We start from the raw sequence: 19,770 nt of genomic DNA, 5'->3' as shown, positions 1-19,770 counted from the left end.
TCATTTCAATAGATGTACGTGAAGGATTTAATAAAATTCAACATCCAATGAGAAGTTTGAGAGTGTTACAAACAGACTCTGGAGCCAGGCTGCCTGGTCTTGAATGCTTAAGGAGCTCTGTAGCCTCCAGGAGCTTCTTTAATCTCGCTGGGTTTCAGTTTCCTTATTTATAGAGATGAAGATAATAATAATAATAATAGCACTTTCCTCATAGGTGTGTTGTGAGGATTAAAATAATGTCTCTATGTAAAGCATTTAGAACAATCCTTGCACGTGTTAATACATTTGTTATTACATTAGTGATTTAAAAAAAACAAAAACAAAACTCTTACAAACTAGGAAAAGACGTAGACATCCATAAAGGCCATTTACAAAGACCTGCAGCAAACATCGTAATTGATGTTGAAATGTTGAAATCATTCTCTTTAAAATCAGAAGCAAGACAAAATGCCTACAGTCATCATGTATAGCTAATAGTGTACTGGGGCTCCTCGCCAGTGCAAGAAAAACAAGTAACTATGTAGGAACTGGAAAGAAAGAAACAAAGCTAGCATTACTTGCAGATGATAGGATTGCCTATACAAAATGCAGAATCATCTACAAAATGTACAAATTAATAAAAGAATTCAACAAGCGTTCTGGATAAAATAACCGAATACATTTGTATTTCCGTAAACAGCTCGACTCAACTGGAAAATGTAACTTTAAAAAGATATCATTTAGAATAGCCACAAGTAAAATACCTAGGAATAGAGCTAATAAAAGATGGATAATGGAGAAATTATAAAACCTTATTAAAGAAAAAAAATTTTTAAACCATAGGATTTTTTTTTAATAAATTTATTTTTTATTTATTTATTTTTGGCTGCGTTGGGTCTTTGTTGCTGCGCGCGGGCTTTCTCTGGTTGCGGTGAGCGGGGGCCGCTGTTCGTTGCGGTGCGCGGGCTTCTCATTGTGGTGGCTTCTCTTGTTGCGGAGCAGGGGCTCTAGGCGCCCGGGCTTCAGTAGTTGCAGCACGTGGGCTCAGTAGTTGCGGCTCGCGGGCTCTAGGGCACAGCCTCAGTTGTTATGGTGCACAGGCTTAGTTGCTCTGCTGCATGTGGGGTCTTCCCGGACCAGGGCTCGAACCCATGTCGCCTGCACTGGCACGTGGATTCTTAACCGCTGGACCACCAGGGAAGTCCCTTGAAAGAAATTTTAAATGGCATAAGTAAATGGACAGACTGCATCCCTGGATAGGAAGATAATACTACAAAGATATCAGTTTGCTCCAAATTCATCTATAGATTCAATACATTTTCAAAAAAAATTCCAACAGGGCTTTTCACATAAATTGACAAAGGTGACTCTAAAATGTATGTGGGTGAACAAAGAGTCCAAAAAAAATGTCAGGGAATTCCTGAAGAAGAATAAAAAAGAGAGGAGGAAATTTGCCCTATCAGATATCAAGGCTCAGTATCACTACAGTATTGATAACTAAAACAGCGTACTTTGGATGCATCAGGAAACACACGCGGGACCAGGAAGAATAAACCCAGGCCTATTTGGAAACTTGACTTATGACACAGTGGGCACCATAAACCAACAGGAGGGGATGAACTATTTCATAAGTTGTTCTGGGACAATTGGTTATGCAAGTGAAATTGAATTCTTACCTTATTCTATACATGAAAATGAATTCCAGGTGTATTAAAAATTTATATAGAAGTGGCAAAGCTATAAATCTTAGAACATGCTAGAACAGGAAAACATCTGTATTACTTTGAGGTAGGGAAGGATTTCCTAAGATGTCAAAAGCAAAGCCATAAAAGAAAAGATTCATTTGACTGTATTAAAATTCAATATGTTTTACCAAAAGTCAATAAAGAACGGGACAGTATAAGCCACAGAATGGGCGAGGGATCTGCTGCCTGATCAGGTCAGTTACTGTCCGTGATTCGTGTCTCTAGAGACCCCTTCAAATCAATGAGAAAATAAACATCTCAAGAGAAAAATGAGGAAAAGACGCAAACAGACCTTTCCAAGAACAGGTAATACAAATATTGGCTCAGAAATATATGGACAAATGTTCAGCCTCATTTGTAACCCTAACCTCTATTTAAACCATAATTGTATAATGGGTCACTTTATCAGACTAGTGAAAATTAACAGTCCGCCCAAATTCTGGTGAGACTGTGGACTCTCGCCAACGGCTAATAGGGGTGTGAATGGGAGAAAGCCATTACCTGAGCAGGTGGAGTGTGGGAATTACATCAGTGAGGGTTCTCTGGAGAAACAGAACCAATAGGTTACATGTGGATGAATAGAAAGAGATTTACTCTGAGGGGCTGTGGAGACCGGTCAATCCCACAGTCTGCAGTCTGCAGGCTGGAGGCCCAGGGAAGCCAGAGGTACTTCCAGTACAGACCTGAGGCCCAGGAACTGGGACCCGGGGAGTCAACAGTGTCCATCCTGGTGTGATCCGAAGGCCCAAGAAGCAGGGTCATCCCTCTCTAAGGGCAGAAGATGGAGGTCCCAACTCAAGCAAACTCGCCCTGCCTCCGCCTCTCCGTTCCATTCAGACCCTCAGGGGGTTAGGTGACGCCCACCCTCCCTGATGAGGACCACCTTTACAGATTCCAGTGCTAACCTCTTCTGGAAACAACCTCACAGACACACCCAGAAGCCATGTTTCACCAGCCATCTGGGCCTCCCTTATCCCAGCCAAGTTGACACAGAAAACTGACCATCCCAGGAATGATACGCTTTGACCCAGCAATTCCACTCCTAGGCTATAGTCTAGACAAGAAACTTTTGTACGTGTGCCTTGGGGGAAAGATTTCATAGCAGCATCGTGACTGTTACAATAGCCACAAACTGGAAACAATGCAATATGCACCAGCAGTAGAATGGATAGAAAAGGAAAAAGAAATAAAGTTTCAAAAACGAGTAACAACTGCTTTAGTCATTAACACGGAGGTATCTCAAAAAGAGTTTGATCGAAAGAAGCAAATGACATAAGCTACACACAGTGTGCGTCCATCCATTTACCTCCGGGTCAACACCAGGCAGTCAGCATGCTGCCCTGTAAGGATGGACACACACAGCGGCACAACACAGCTCTGTCCTGGAGGCAGAGCTGGCGAGAGGAGAAAGAAAAAATTGCAGCTCAGCTAAGGCGAGGCCTCAGGGAAACCACGGTGATCTATTTCTTAACTTGGGTAGGTAACATGGAGTTTATGTTTTATCATTCTTTAAACCAGAAAAAAAAATACTTTTTTGTACACCCTGGTATGTACATTTAACAAAATAAGTAAAAGTAATAAACTGTTGCACAAAGCATTTGAATAGAATTCCTCTCTCTCGGACACACACACACCCCTCTCATTTCTCCCTTCTCCTCCCCCGACTCACCTTTACTGATCTTTATATGTAAAACATTGTACTCGAAAGAGTGCTGTTGAACGCGTTAATTTAGGTCACAAACATTGCAGATTTATTCAACTGAGTTGTATGTTCTCTGTTCCCAATTTTAAGGTGGGTGAGATGTCTCCCGTGCCTACCTCTTAAGCCACATTATATTGCCTTTTACTCGTACATAATTTCCAAAGCACAGGAAAGGCCTTCTCACATCTGCACTGAGTCATAAAAGATAAGATAGGATCGTTGGGGACAGTCTACTGTGGTGAGAGAGGAAACGAAAGAGAGGACAAGACAACGGTAATTTACACCGGGCGGGCACAGGTCCTAGCAGCCCAGGTGCGCTGGTCTCCGCCCTGCCCTCCAGCGCCCCTCCGCGCCAGGCCACGCCCACGCCTCCCTCTCTTTCCCCTCATTGGCTGTGAAAACACGGCCGCAGCCAACCAATGGCAACGACCAAGGGTGTCGTCATGTGACTGGAGACACCCCACCTTTCGTGAGTCCTCGGAACCCCCTGCTGAGAATGGTGGGGGTGAGGGGGGGGCTGGAAGATGGGACCCGTAGGGGCTCAGAATGAGTGGGGGGCAGCGTGAGCTGTGGCCGCCAGAGACCCCGCTTGGAAGGATTCTCACGTGGCTTAAGGCTCTGCCCTTGCCAACCTGAAATTCTTAATTTTTAAACAAGGGGCTTCCCGTTTGCATTTTGCACGGGACCCGCAAGTATGTCACCGGTCCTGGGTGAGGGTAGTCAGAATTACTCTGGGGGCTTAGCAGTAATATCACCACTGATAATAATGTGATGGATGACTGTTGTAATGATATATAGCCAGGAGGGCAGCAGCGATGGGGACTTTCTCAAATAGGAAAGTGGCCCTCTTACTCGTCGGGTTAGAGGGCCGTGGCCTGGGCATCCTGGAGCAGGAGCTGACCCAGCTTTGGGTGGTACTGGCCGGAGAAGCCATGGGGCTGACCAAGCGGGTACTGGCCGTGGTCTCTGCAGAGAGTCTGGCGCAGCTGCTCTGGGCTAGGGAGGGGCCGTAGGGCCAGCGCGTGGTGCTGCGGGAGAGGTCAGGCGGCCTGGAGAGGGGCCCCTGAGGCTGCTCTGCCCACGGCTGGACCGGGCCCAGGCATCAGGCTCCCACCTAGAGTGTCCTGTCGGGTCCCTGGCCACCAGCCTCTGGGAGATGCTCCAGCCCCTGGGGACAGTGGGAGGCCCAGAAGGCCGGCTGGAGCGAGGACTGGGCGTCATGGTCCAGCGAACCTCAGAGGCAGAGGGGCCCTGGCCACAGGGGCGGCTCTCCCAGGCCCTGCAGCTGCAGTGACAGGAGCCAGGGAGCTGGGGTGGGGGACGAAAGTGTGGCAGATACCTGGTGGAAACGAACTGCACTGACTTGAAGGCTGCCCCTGCCCGCTGGGGGACCTCAGGCACCTCACCTAACCATCCTGGGTCTTGGACTTTGCTCACATGGCCAATACCGCGGTCCTGCCTACCTCCGGGGTCATGAGTGTGAATGCAGTTTGAACGCTGCTAATCCGAGGTCAGGTCATTACCAGCTGCCATGGGCCCCCTTCACTCCTGCTGGTGGCAGCTGAGGGCAGCAGGCCCCGGAAGCAGCGGGGCTCACAGGACAGAGGAGGACAGGGGTCTGGCTCACCTACTCCCCTGTGGAGGCAGGCAGGGAGGGAGGGAGGGTGTCACGGTCACTCACCTGTGGCCTGAGGCCCAGCCCCTGTCTGTGGGAGCCAGGAACCTGAGGCCCGGCCTCCAGCCCATGCAGATTGTCCGGGTGTGACGTCCTCTGGGGTCAGACAAGGCCCAGAGAGGGAAAGCACGTTGCTCAGAGCCTCACAGAGAGTTAGGGTAGAGCTGGGCTTAAATTCTAACTCCCAGTTTAATGTTCTTTCCACTCTCCCCCCAGGGAGGGCCTGTCCTGGGACTGAGGCTGCAGACTCCTGGGGCTCCGCACCCCGAGAAGCTCTGGGTGTCCCGCAGGTGCCGTCCTGTCCCAGCACCATCGTTTACCAGTTGTGTGTCCTTGAGAAAGTCACTCAGTATCCCTCAGCCCAGTCCTTCGTTGGTGCCATGGTGGTGATCACAGACCCTCCCCCAGACCCCCCATCCGTGCTCACACCCAGAGGGAGGCCAGCTTGCCAAAACCAGTGAGGAATGGCTGGAGCAGGTGGGAGAGGCAGGCAGTGGAGTCCAGCAGTGTGGGGGCCAGGAGCCCCGCCCAACCCAGAGTGCATGGGTGGGGTGGGTGGGGCACTGGGGAAGCCCTGGCCCCCTCCTGAGTCCTGGGACCCAGCGGCCTGCCATCCCAGACCTGACCACCAGGTGGTGCCCCAGGCTTTGCAGCCGGGCCGGACACGTGGCTGTGAGGACTCGTCCTTCAGGAAAGGGGGCTGCGTGGGGCAGGGGAGGGGGATGGAGGGCGGCACCAGCCACCACCAGCAGGTTCTCCCTCCCCTTCGGATCTCCCCTGGGCCCTTCTGGGAGAACTCCGTGCTGGACCAGGAGCCCTGTCCCTGGCTTGGCGGAGGGGGTGTCTCCTTCCCCAGCCACCTCCCCTCCCCCTCCCCCTCCCCCCACCATGGTCCTCAGCCTGGGGTCTTCTGGTGTCAGGGCCCGGGTCCTGGGTATCACTTAGAGGGGCTTCAGAGGGGAGGTCGGGAGGCAGGTCCTTGGGGGTCTTGGTGACCCGCATGGCCTGTGGCTGGGGACAGTGGGCAGGGCCAGCGAGACCCAGCCCAACGCCACCTTCTCTCTCGTGCTGCCGTCTGGGCCTGCTTACGTGTCCTCGGCACGTTCCCTCCAGGACACGGGAGGACAGGCCCACACGCAGACCCCCTCTTTCCTCCTGGGCCCAGAGCCTGGTGTCTCCCTGAGGGAGTGGCCAGAGTGGAGCCCCCCAGGGCCTGGCTCAGATGGCCCGGACAGGGCTGCAGACTGGCCCATCAAGAACAGGGCATGGCCACGGCCAAGGGCGAGTGGACAGGGCGGCGGCCAGGCCCAGCCGGAGGCTCAGACGAGACACCCTCCCTGGGCTGTGGGAGCCCTTTCCGTCCAGCCAAGCCCACCTCGGCCAGGGAGGCGGGCAGGCAGGAGGTGGGGAGACAGGGCGCGGCCTCAGCTCCTGGCAGCTCTGTGTGCTCCCTCCCGACACACGGTGTCCTGGGTGAGGTGCCTGTGATGTGGCCAGCGTGCGGGCACAGGCCCTGGGAGGGTGGCCCTGGCAGGGACAGGTGCTTCTCTGCAAATCGCTGGCCGGAAGCCATGGGGAGGGTGCCTTCCAACAGAGCGACCTTCTCGTCCACCTTGGGCTTCAGCCTGCCAACTCCAGCCTCCCCTGGGGGGTGTCCTCCCCTGCCCCGCACAGCCCCAGACCTACAGCCAGTGTGGAGCCCTGCCAGCCTGCACCCCACCTCTGGCCAACCCCCGGGGGGCTCTCCTTTCTGTGTGGACCCCCCAGCCTGTCCCTCCGCCCCTCACCCCCTCCTCCAGGCTTGTGGGCCCGTGGACAACCAGCCAGCTCAGGGCCGGCCGTGGAGGGGATGCTGGACGGGAGCCCACCCTGCCCCTCCCCCTGGAGCTGTGTCCCTGCTCAGACGGCGGCTGGGGGTAGTTCTGCAGTCCACAGGGCAGTGGACTCGGGGAGCTGAGTGCCACCATCACCCGCTGTCCTGCCGCAGCTCTGCAGCAGTCCCAGCCAGGACAGCCCAGTCCATCCCAGAGCTGGGATAAACGTGTGTGCCTGCGCCGGCCAGAGCGGGAGCTGGCAGAACTGGCGGCGGCAGGGCTGCCGCGGGGGGAGCAGCGGGCCGGGAGGACAGGCGGGTCCCTCCCTCCACTCCTGAGCTTGCTGGGGAGGGAGACCCCGTTCTGCTGAGCTTACCGTTTTCAAACTCCTTCCTGAGAAGTTGGTTTGGTTTTGTTTTTAATGATTAGGGAGTTGGTCCGTGTTGGCACGTCCTTGCAGCATCACAGGCACTGTCAAGCTCCCATCAGCCCCTGGGGCGGGGCCCTGCCTGGGCCCCTCTGTTCCTTCGCCGGTGGGACGGTGCTGGCCTGCCCCCTGCAGTGGGAGAAGCCGGCTGGTTCCTGTTACCAGAGGGCAGGGGCCAGTCGGGCCATATTACGGAGAGGCGAGGGAGGGCGGGAAGTGGGCTTGGCCCAGGGAGGTGGGCTGAGGAGGTCTCACCTGTTCCAGGTAAGAGAGGTGTGCCTTTGTCGTTTGCTGAATGCTGCAGCTAGCGGACCCACCCGTCCCCCAGGCCTGGCCTCGCCCGGGGAGCTGCAGCCCCGCCCCGCCCCGCCCCGGGAGCCTCCTCTTCCAGAGCCAGGCGAGGCTGCCCGGCCTCACCTGGAGGCCAGGCCCAGGGTGCGGGCTCCGGACTCCCGGGAAGACTGCACTGCGCACGCGCAAGGCCTTTCCCCGCCCCCAGGCCTGAGGAGGCTCATGGGGTGGGGCTGGCGTGGCAGCCGCAGCTAGAGCCCGGCGGAGGCAGCACTCAGCCCCCGCCTGCGTCAGGGGAGCTGCCGGTGCTTGCTCCCAGCTTCCCAAGCAAGGAGTCGTGGCTCCCAGCCAGCCTTCCCACGCCGCCGGGCAGCTCACACCCTGTCGTCTGGGTGCTCCCCAGCCCTCCTCCGTGAGGGCCCGGCAGGTGGTGGGCCCGGGCACCGGAGGAGGGAGGCCAGGCAGTGGGCTGCAGGGAGATGTCTCTGCAGGCGGACAAACGCTCCTGTAACACGGGACGATTCTGCCCGCCTTGCCGCCAGGCCCTCCCCGCAGCTGGGGCTGAAGACCAAAAGGGGCCAGGAGTGTGCTCGCCTGGACTGCCCGGCGTGCAGGTCCTGGGGAGGCCTCCGAGCTGGAGCGTGGCCTGGGCGGGACAGATTCTGGTCATCGTGTGCGCGCAGATCGGCACGTCTGGCCCTGGCTTCTGGGCAGAGAATCGTGGCTCCCGGGCCCCTGCTCCGACAAGGGGCCCCACCCACCTCCCCGTGCTGTCCTGTCTCCCTGGGTTGTCTTGTCAGAAGGCACAGGGCTGTCTGCGGGCCCCAGTCCATCCCTTCCCTCCATCTGGGTCTGTCCCCCTCGAGGACTTTGAGCCGTTGACGTGTGTTTTACATACAGTCAAATGCACAGACCTCAGTCGTGACGAGCTTTGATAAATTTCCACAAATCAAGATACAGCGCGTCCCAGCTCCCTGGGTAGTAACGTGCCGGCAGGGCCCGTGTCCCTCGGCACACCTGGTGCCAGGTGCCAGTTTGTGTGTTCCAAGCCTTTGCTCGACTGACTTGACCTCCTGGACGCAAGGCCTCTCCCTCTCTCCCTAGTGGAAGGGCCCCTGGGTGCCCTGGTTGTGTCCGGACCCCCCTGGGCTTGGTGACGTCACTGAGCTCACAGGGTCCAGGCTGAATCCACTTGCTGGGGCTCTGAGCTCTCCCCTTGTCCCGGCGTGGTGCCCACCCAGGGCCCCCGGGACCCAGGAAGGTGGGAGCTGGGGACTGATGCTCTGCCCCTCGGGTGTTGACAGCCGAGCCCTGAGTTCGAACGCTGCCCGGGAGGCCAGTACCCCTACCCCCTGCCTCGGGAGGGGCAGTTGGGCTCGGCCCCTGGTGTTAGTAGCCACCTGCCCCAGGCCTTGACCTGGCCCACCTGTCTGCATCTCGTCCTGTGTGATGGGGCCTGTGTTTTCCAGTCTAACACATGAGAGGTTATAGAGAAAAGACTTCAACGTTTTGGGGCACCAAAAATGTCTTTTCAAATAACAGCCAGACCCCACCCTCCAGGAACAGCCCCCCTCCTTCCCCAGCTCCAGGGGCCCCAGGGAGATCCTTGGGCTCCGTGACTCACACTTCGAGGACCTGGTGCTGGGCCTGCTCCAGAGAGAGGAGCATGGCTCAAGTCATCCTGAGACACCCCGTTACTGTGAGGGGCGCAGGGCCATCCTCTAGCCAGAGAGACAGGAGGAAGTGACTGGCCACTGAGTCAGCACTTCTGTGTGTCCTGGGTCCTGATCCCGCAACCTCACGTATTTCTCAGGACCGTCTCACGAGGGGTGTCCCTGCCCGTTTTACAGAGGAAGAGGGGCTCTGTCAGGACGCACAGCTGCCCTCCGGGGCCCGGGTCAAAGTAAGGAGTGGGCAGGGTGGGAGGGTGCCCCTCAATGGGCGCCTCTCCTGAGCTGGGAGTTCCGGTCACCCGACAGCCACCTGCAGACGCGCCAAGCATGAGGGGGGGAGCATGTCCTGTCACCACGAGGCACGACTGTGCCCTCCCATCCTCAGGATAGCAGGGGCGGGCGATTAGCCTCTGTGGGACCTCCTGTGCCAGGCTGGCCCGAGGGTGGCCGCGGACATCGTGAGGGCAGGCGGGAAGCGCAGGGCCGGGTTCCTGAGCCCGGCCGCCCACCAGGCAGCACGAGGCAGAGGCGAGGGGCTCTCAGGCCTCCCCGGGGAAGGCTGCTCCCCTTTGGGGTGGGAGCTGGGAGGGCAGGGGCCAGTCCGCGACTCACACCCTTCCTGGGCCCGTCACTAATGCGTGTGGGGTGAAGTGGTGGAGGGAGGATTTGGGGCCACCTGTGTCCCCAGAGTTCCCCGGGGCCTGAGGCCCAGAGGGCCTTTTCTCTGTCCATTTCTGTCCCTCCCTTGCCCCAGGTAGGGGCCCTGCTGGGAGCAGAGCTGGCAGGAAGTCAAATGCACAGACCTCAGTCGTGAAGAGCTTTGATAAATGTCCACAAATCAACATAGTCCAGCTGGGGCTGGACTCCTCACCTTTCAGCCTAGAGCTGCCCTGGGAGCGGGGAGCTGGGGGTGGGGAGAGGAGTGCCTGCACAGAGCCTGGTGAGGGTGGAGGAGGGCGGGGAGGAGGGAGGAGGGAGGAGGGAGGGGAGGAGGGGAGGAGGGGGGAGGGAGGAGGGAGGGGAGGATGGAGGAGGGAGGGGAGGAGGGATGGGAGGAGGGAAGAGAGGGAGGAGGGAGGGGAGGAGGGAAGAGGGATGGGAGGAGGGAGAGGGAGGCAGAGAGGGAGGAGGGAGGGGAGGAGGGAAGAGGGATGGGAGGAGGGAGGAGGGGGAGGAGGGCAGAGGAGGGAGGGGAGGAGGGAGGGGGAGGGGGGAGGAGGGAGGAGGGAGGGGAGGGGGGAGGAGGGAGGAGGGAGGGGAGGGGGGAGGAGGGAGGAGGGAGGGGAGGGGGGAGGAGGGAGGAGGGAGGGGAGGGGGGAGGAGGGAGGGGAGGCACATTTTATTGTTTCCTGGGCCCACACCTCACTCTTCTCACCAAATACTCTCCGTGTCTGTATCTTGAAAATCTGTTAATACCACACCTGCCTGTAGAGCACAGGTGTCAACATGGCGTAGGAGAAAAGGAATGTCAAAATATCACGATAATTTTTATACTGGTTACATGTTGAAATGATAATATTTTGGATATATTGTGTTAAATAAAATGTGTTATTAAATTTAATTTCACCTGTTTCTCTTTACTTCTTTTTTTAAAATTTATTTATTTTTGGCTGCGCTGGGCCTTCATTGCTGCACGCGGGCTTTCTCTAGTTGCAGTGAGTGGGGGCTACTCTTCATTGCGGTGCGTGGGCTTCTCACTGCGGTGGCTTCTCGTGTTGCGGAGCACGGGCTGTAGGTGCGCGGGCTTCAGTAGTTGTGGCACACGGGCTCAGTAGTTGTGGCTCTTGGGCTCTAGAGCGCAGACTCAGTAGTTGTGGCGCACAGACTTAGTTGCTCTGCGGCATGTGGGGTCTTCCCGGACCCGGGCTCGAACCCATGTTCCCCGCATTGGCAGGTGGATTCTTAACGACTGCGCCACCAGGGAAGTCCCTCTTTTTGCTTCTTTAAATGCAATTGCTGGAAGATTTAAATTGCGCGTGTGGATCTCATTACGCTTGTTGGACAGCCGTGATCGCAAGGCGTCTCTTGGTGCCCGGCGCACTCTGGAGGCCCAGGGCCATCCAGCCCGCAGCCTGCCCTGCCCTCTTCCGGGGCCTGTGGTGGGGTTGACCGTTGTACTAGGCCGTCGGCACTGCTGAAGAGATGGCCCAGGGAAGGCACCTGCCTGCCCAAGGCACCAGCTGAGCCCCAACCAGGAAGCCAGCGGACATGACCCGGAGGTCAGGACCAGCAGGAAGGGCCTCGGCTGTGTGCAGGTGCTGTTTGCACCATTTAATCCTCGTGACAGACATACAGGTGGATAATACTATCTCCGTCTTATGTCTGAGGGGCTCGGAGAGGTTAGTGAGCTCAGCCTGGGTCACAAGGCTGCTGAGTGGCAGAGCCATGATTCAGATAAAATTTATGGGACTTCAAAGCCTGTACTCTTAACCCCCAGCTTGTCCCATGGGCTGGTGTCTGAGTCCTGGAGGGTGGAGTGCAGATCGGGAACTCCATCCGTGAGGAGGGGAGGGCGGAGCTTCTGAGGCCCACGTGAGGGTGTAGGTAGGGCTGATGTTCTCGGAAGGTGTCCTGGGTCCCTCTGCGGGTCTGGGCCTTGACGGCGGGAAGGCTGACCGGCTTCACCAAGGCCGCCCAGCGGCACGTCTCAGGGCTGGACTCGGGGCCAGACTCTTGTGCGGCGGCCGTTCTGCTATCCAGGCGGTGACCACTTTCCACTGGGCTGGTGAAGCCCAGATACAACCAGGCACCTGGTCCAAAACAGAGCCCTGGGGCTGCGGGTCCTAAGGTCCCAGGCTCTGAGGAGGATAAGGAAGCCGGAGACCATGGTACTGCCACTCACTGTGTAATTAATGAGTTTGTGGGGGCAAAGGAGCCGTTTCTGACCTCTGCGAGCGTGGCCCGGCCGAGAGCTGCGTGTCCCCGCCCAGCAGGGCAGGCGGCCGTGGGCACCACCGGGACCGTGCTGCTCTGTGGCTTCAGCATTCCTGCTCTCGGGGCCTGGGGGTCTCCACGGGGCCTGACCCACCACTGCCGTCTGCTGTGGGAGCCAGGCTCTGCGTGGCGTGGGGTGGCCCAGACCATCACCCCCTCCCTGTGAGGCCTCGCTCGCCCGCTCCAGGCCCAGGGCGTCCCTGCTGTGCTCACAGGTCCGTCCTCAGAGCCTTCGTGAGGGAACTTCCTGCCTCAGCCTGGAACAAACGCCCTCAGAGTCCTGCGCAACTCCTGCGCGGGACTCCCGCGAGCGGGCGGCTTCCTAGACGCACCGGCTCCCGTGGTTGGCTGTGCCGTGCTCTGCCCTTGCTGTGTCTCTCTGGCCTCAGTTTCCTCACCCATAAAATGGGGTGACACCACCCACCCCACGGACCTGGGAAGGTTAAATCTGTCTTAACCTAGGAGGGTTAAATCCATTTTGCCAGGTTGAACGCCTGGCAAAACAGGTGCTCTCCAAACCTGCCTGTCTTCAAGGTCCAAGTCAACCCGTCTCCCCCAAGAAGCCTCTCCTGTGTCCGATCATCCTGTCATCAGAGGCAGGCTGAGCCCAGGAAGAGGGCCACGCCCACCACAGAGCCCCTCTGCTCCAGGACTGATTTCAGCTACACTCACTTATTCTTTTTTAATTTAATTAAATTAATTAATTAATTATACAGCAGGTTCTTGTTAGTTATCTATTTTATACATATTAGTGTATACATGTCAATCCCAATCTCCCAATTCATCCCACCACCACCACCCCGCCCCCCGCTTTCCCCCCTTGGTGTCCATACGTTTGTTCTCCACATCTGTCTCTATTTCTCCCTTGCAAACCGGTTTCATCTGTACCATTTTTCTAGATGTCACGTATATGCGTTAATATACGATATTTGTTTTTCTCTTTCTGACTTACTTCACTCTGTATGACAGTCTCTAGGTCCATCCACGTCTCTACAAATGACCCAATTTCGTTGCTTTTTATGGCTAATATTCCATTGTATATACGTACCACATCTTCTTTATGCATTCATCTGTTGATAGGCATTTAGGTTGCTTCCATGTCCTGGCTATTGTAAATAGAGCAGCAATGAGCATTGGGGTGCATGTGTCTTTTTGAATTATGGTTTTCTCTGGGTATATGCCCAGTAGTGCGATTGCTGGGTCATATGGTAATTCTATTTTTAGTTTTTTAAGGAACCTCCATACTGTTCTCCATAGTGGCTGTATCAGTTTACATTCCCACCAACAGGGCAAGAGGGTTCCCTTTTCTCCACACCCTCTCCAGCATTTGTTGTTTGTAGATTTTCTGATGATGCCCATTCTAACTGGTGTGAGGTGATACCTCATTGTAGTTTTGATTTGCATTTCTCTAATGATTAGTGATGTTGAGCAGCTTTTCATGTGCTTCTTGGCCATCTGTATGTCTTCTTTGGAGAAATGTCTATTTAGGTCTTCTGCCCATTTTTGGATTGGGTTGTTTGTTTTCTTAATATTGAGCTGCATGAGCTGTTTATATTTTTGGAGATTAATCCTCTGTCAGTTGATTCGTTTGCAAATATTTTCTCCCATTCTGAGGGTTGTCTTTTCATCTTGCTTATGGTTTCCTCTGCTGTGCAAAAGCTTTTAAGTTTCATTAGGTCCCATTTGTTTATTTTTGTTTTTATTTCCATTACTCTGGGAGGTGGGTCAAAAGGGATCTTGCTGTGATTTATGTCAAAGAGTGTTCTTCTATGTTTTCCTCTAAGAGTTTTATAGTGTCTGGTCTTACATTTAGGTCTTTAATCCATTTTGAGTTTAGTTTTGTGTATGGTGTTAGGGAGTGTTCTAATTTCCCAACACAACTGTTGAACAGACTGTCTTTTCTCCATTGTATATCCTTTCCTTCTTTGTCATAGATTAGTTGACCATGGGTGCGTGGGTTTACCTCTGGGCTTTCTATCCTGTTCCATTGATCTAGTTCTGTTTTTGTGCCAGTACCATATTGTCTTGATTACTGTAGCTTTGTGGTGTAGTTTGAAGTCAGGGAGTCTGATTCCTCCAGCTCCGTTTTGTCCCCTCAAGCTTTCTTTGGCTATTCGGGGTCTTTTGTGTTTCCATACAAATCTTAAGAGTTTTTGTTCTAGTTCTGTAAAAAATGCCATTGGTAATTTGATAGGGATTGCATTGAATCTGTAGATTGCTTTGGATAGTATAGTCATTTTCACAATATTGATTATTCCAATCCGAGTACATGATATATCTCTCCATTTGTTTGTGTCATCTTTGATTTCTTTCATCAGTCTTATAGTTTTCTGAGTGCGGGTCTTTTATCTCCTTATTTAGGTTTATTCCTAGGTATTTTATTCTTTTTGTTGCAATGGGGAATGGGTTTGTTTCCTTAATTTCTCTTTCTGATCTTTCATTGTTACTGTATAGGAATGCAAGAGATTTCTGTGCATTAATTTTGTATCCTGCAACTTTACCAAATTCATTGATGAGTTCTAGTAGTTTTCTGGTGACATCTTTAGGATTCTCTACGTATGGTATCATGTCATTTGCAAACAGTGACAGTTTTACTTCCTCTTTTCCAATTTGGATTCCTTTTATTTCTTTTTCTTCTCTGATTGCCGTGGCTAGGACTTCCAAAACTATGTTGAATAATAGTGGCGAGAGTGGACATCCTTGTCTTGTTCCTGATCTTAGAGGAAATGCTTTCAGTTGCTCACTATTGAAAATGATGTTTGCTGTTGGTTTGTTGCATATGGCCTTTATTATGTTGAGGTAGGTTCCCTCTATGCCCACTTTCTGGAGAGTTTTTATCATAAATGGGTGTTGAATTTTGTCAAAAGCTTTTCCTGCATCTATTGAAATGATCATATGGTTTTTATTCTTCAGCTTGTTAATATGGTGTATCACATTGATTGATTTGCATATATTGCAGAATCCTTGCATCCCTGGGATAAATCCCACTTGATCATGGTGTGTGATCCTTTTAATGTGTTGTTGGATTCTGTTTGCTAGTATTTTGTTGAGGATTTTTGCGTCTATGTTCATCAGTGATATTGGTCTGTAATTTTCTTTTTTTGTAGTATCTTTGTCTGGTTTTGGTATCGGGGTGATGGTGGCCTCGTAGGATGAGTTTGGGAGTGTTCCTTCCTCTGCAATTTTTTGGAAGAGTTTGAGAAGGAAGTGTGTTAGCTCTTCTCTAAATGTTTGATAGAATTCACCTGTGAAGCCATCTGGTCCTGGACTTTTGTTTGTTGGAAGATTTTTAATCACAGTTTCAATTTCATACTTGTGATTGGTCTGTTTATATTTTATTTCTTCCTGGTTCAGTCTTGGAAGGTTATGACTTCCTAAGAATTTGTCCATTTCTTCCAGATTGTCCATTTTATTGGCATAGAGTTGCTTGTAGTAGTCTCTTAGGATGCTTTGTATTTCTGCAGTGTCTGTTTTAACTGCTCCTTTTTCATTTCTAATTTTATTGATTTGAGTCCTCTCCCTCTTTTTCTGGATGAATCTGACTAAGGGTTTATCAATTTTGTTTATCTTCTCAAAGAACCAACTTTTAGTTTTATTGATCTGCGCTACTGTTTTCTTTGTTTCTATTTCATTTATTTCTGTTCTGATCTTTATGATTTCTTTCCTTCTACTAACTTTGGGTTTTGTTTGTTCTTCTTTCTCTAGTTCTTTAGGTGTAAGGTTAGATTGTTTATTTGAGATTTTTCTTGTTTCTTGAGGTAGGATTGTACTGCTGTAAACTTCCCTCTTAGAACTGCTTTTGCTGCATCACATAGGTTTTGGATAATTGTGTTTTTGTTGTCATTTGTCTCTAGGTATTTTTTGATTTCCTCTTTCAGGGATCTCTTGGTTATTTAGTAACATGTAGTTTAGCCTCCATGTGTTTGTGTTTTTTACGTTTTGTTTCCCCTGTAATTTATTTCTAATCTCATAGCGTTGTGGCTGGAAAAGATGCTTGATATGATTTCAATTTTCTTAAATTTACTGAGGCTTGATTTGTGACCCAAGATGTGATCTATACTGGAGAATGTTCCATGCGCACTTGAGAAGAAAGTGTAATCTGCCGTTTTTTGGATGGAATGTCCTATAAATATCAATTAAGTCTATCTGGTCTGTTGTGTCATTTAAAGCTTGTGTATTTTTTATTAATTTTCTGTCTGGATGATCTGTCCATTGGTGTAAATGAGGTGTTAAAGTCTCTCACTATTATTGTGTTACTGTCAATTTCCCCTTTTATAGCTGTTAGCATTTGCCTTATGTATTGAGGTGCTCCTGTGTTGGGTGCATATATATTTATAATTGTTATATCTCCTTCTTGGATTGATCCCTTGATCATTATGTAGTGACCTTTCTTTTCTCTTGTAACATTCTTTATTTTAAAGTCTATTTTATCTGATATGAGTATTGCTACCGCAGCTTTCTTTTGATTTCCATTTGCATGGAATATCTTTCTCCATCCCCTCACTTTCGGCCTCTATGTGTCCCTCGGTCTGAAGTGGGTCCCTTGTGCACAGCATATATATGGATCTAGTTTTTGTGTGCGTTCAGCGATCCTGTGTCTTTTGGTTGGAGCATTTAATCCATTCACATTTAAGGTAATTATCAATATGTATGTTCCTATTACCATTATCTCAATTGTTTGGGGTTTGCTTTTGTAGGTCCTTTTCTTCCCTTGTGTTTCCCACTGAGAGAAATTCCTTCAGCATTTGTCGTAGAGCTGGTTTGGTGGTGCTGAATTCTCTTAGCTTTCGCTTGTCTGTAAAGCTTTTGATTTCTCCATTGAATCTGAATGAGATCCTTGCTGGGTAGAGTCATCTTGGTTGTAGGTTCTTCCCTTTCATCACTTTAAATATATTGTGCCACTCCCTTCTGGCTTGTAGAGTTTCTGCTGAGAAATCAGTTTTTAACCTCATGGGAGTTCCCTTGTATGTTATTTGTCATTTTTCCCTTGTTGCTTTTAATACTTTTTCTTTGTCTTTGATTTTTCTCAGTTTGATTACTATGTGTCTTGGCGTGTTTCTCCTTGGGTTTATCCTGCCTGGGACTCTCTGCGCTTCCTGGACTTGGGTGGTCATTTCCTTTCCCATGTTAGGGAAGTTTTCAACTATAATCTCTTCAGATATTTTCTCGGGTCCCTTCTCTCTCTCTTCTCCTTCTGGGACCCCTGTAATGCGAATGTTGTTGCATTTAATGTTGTCCCAGAGGTCTCTTAGGCTGTCTTCTTTTCTTTTCATTCTTTTTTCTTTATTCTGTTCCTCAGCAGTGAATTCCACTGTTCTGTCTTCCAGGTCACTTATCCGTTCTTCTGTCTCAGTTATTCTGCTATTGATTCCTTCTAGTGTATTTTTCATTTTCGTTATTGTGTTGTTCATCTCTGTTTGTTTGTTCTTTAATTCTTCCAGGTCTTTGTTAAGCATTTCTTGCATCTTCTCGATCTTTGCCTCCATTCTTTTTCCGAGGTCCTGGATCATCTTCACTGCCATTATTCTGAATTCTTTCTCTGGAAGGTTGCCTATCTCCACTTCATTTACTTCTTTTTCTGGGGTTTTATATTGTTCCTTCATCTGGTACATGGTCCTCTGCCTTTTCATTTTGTCTATCTTTCTGTGAATGTGGTTTTCATTCCACAGGCTCAGGATTGTAGTTCTTCTTGCTTCTGCTGTCTGGCCTCTGACTTTAACTTTTCCTTTAATGTTTCTAAGTGGTGATTTTGATGGGTTTTGTCAACATGGTACATGCTTATCATAAAAATCCAAATAACACAGAAATCCACAAAGGAGAAAGTAATAAAACACCCCAGATCCCACCACCCAGAAATAACCAACATAAATATTTGCTGTACATCAGGCTTGGCACATGTCCAAACATAAAGGCAGATAGAATGGTAGACAGATGATAGATAAACAGAAATAATGGTATAAGAATGGGATCACATTACATGCTTTGAAAATGTGAAAAAGATAAGTTTATCTGTGCTTACATATGATAGAAAAAGAAAAGGAAAGCTGAAGGCATTATTTGACCTTGGACAAATGATTCATAACCACAAGCGACATCTGTACCTATAAGATCCCTCTATAGACAAGGAAATAAATTATTTTTGAAATCGAAGTAAAAACCTGTAGTTGTTGGTGTTTTGAGTTACGCTTTTATTGTAGACAGAGCGCTGACCCCCACACTCCATCCCTCCCCTTCTTCCACATCCTGATTTTTGTTCTTATTGAATTTTCATCATGTTGGGAGTTTTAAGTGCTCCTCTTCTGCTCTGCATGTAAACGGATGCACCGCTCACCACCAGCCCTTCTTCTCTGGGTTCCTCAGCTTGAGTCACTCCGGTTTTCTGCCTTTTATTGTTGGATGGTATTTCCAAGACAGGCTCTCACGTCTGCGGGTCCCTCTGCTGACTTTCGACTTCGGCCACGCTTTCCTTCCCTCCGTGTGTTGTGGACATTTCTTCATGGTCTCCTGGTGTTGGATGTGGGGAAATCTGAGGCTATCCTGAGTTTCCCTCTTGTAATGACTTGTTTTTTCTCTGCCTGGACGCCTGAAAAATTCTTCATGCTTTGAAGTTCGGTAACTTAAACAGGTTACGTCTCTGTGTTGACCAACTCTCTATTTTTTTCTGGGATTATTCCTGGCGTCCTTTCCATTGGTAAATTCAGTCCGTCCTTCATTTAAGGGCAGCCTTTTTGGTACAATATCCCCAAATATCTTTTCTATTTCATTTGTATGGTTCTCTACTTTGAGGATATTAATTATTCTTACATTAGCTGATCTTTATTTATTTTTGTCTCTGTAATGGCTTTTCTCTGCATTGATTGGGACAGTTTCAAGCCTCTCCTTTGTGCCATTCTATTTTTAGCCTTGTTTGTTGCTGCTTCTAAATCATTTATTGGGTTAGTAATGGTCGCTAGTTCTCAGTTTGTCTTCCTGACCCTGCAATCTCTTTTTATCCCATTCAGTTTTATCATCCAGTCTTTGAAGATTGTAGTAACACCTTCTCTAAAACAGGATGCGCTAGGGAGGAATCTGCTTCTGTTTTCCGCTCAGGTTTTCTTCCAGACTGGACTCTTCCCCCATCTCTTTCACGCTTTGCTCCTCCCCCTGCACACACCCCCACACACACCGTCTCCCTGCACCCACAGCATATTTGCAGAGTTGCTGTGCTATTCCTTTTCCATACTGCTTATGCTGACACGACGGCCCCATCCACACCCTCCATTAGCTGTGATATAAAGCCAATGAGTCACATCTGTCTTGTATTGTTCCCCGGATTGCCTCATGCATGTAAGTCTTGCCCTCATGCCTTCGGCGTCCGGAGGACAAGAGCCACTCTTCACCCTCCTCTGCTCCCCATTGGGCATGCCACATGCAGGGGCTGTCTGAGTTCTAACTCCAGTGACCACAGGTCGGGGCTGAACCAAGTTCTCAAGCCCTGAAAGACATTTTTATAATTACAGAGGACTCTCCACAGCTGTTCTGGGAGCTTAT

General features: G+C 50.9%; 1 long non-coding RNA gene across 2 annotated transcripts; it reads right to left on the bottom strand.

Annotated features, from left to right (window-relative positions):
* Positions 1 to 7,796, bottom strand: LOC109552688 (uncharacterized). Of its 2 annotated transcripts, XR_002179599.3 has the most exons (3): positions 7,598 to 7,796; positions 7,292 to 7,497; positions 1 to 1,184 (listed from the first exon to the last, which is right to left on the bottom strand). It is a non-coding gene; the product is annotated as an uncharacterized lncRNA (long non-coding RNA). The 2 variants fall into 2 exon arrangements; XR_012329663.1 differs by lacking the exon at positions 7,598 to 7,796 and having other exon boundaries at positions 7,292 to 7,591.
* Between the last annotated feature and the right edge of the window lie 11,974 nt (positions 7,797 to 19,770).

Source organism: Tursiops truncatus, chromosome 1 (assembly GCF_011762595.2).
Source record: "Tursiops truncatus isolate mTurTru1 chromosome 1, mTurTru1.mat.Y, whole genome shotgun sequence".
Taxonomy (NCBI): Eukaryota; Metazoa; Chordata; class Mammalia; order Artiodactyla; family Delphinidae; genus Tursiops; species Tursiops truncatus.
Note: the sequence above shows the minus strand (reverse complement) of the source record. Positions and strands in the feature narration are given on the sequence as shown.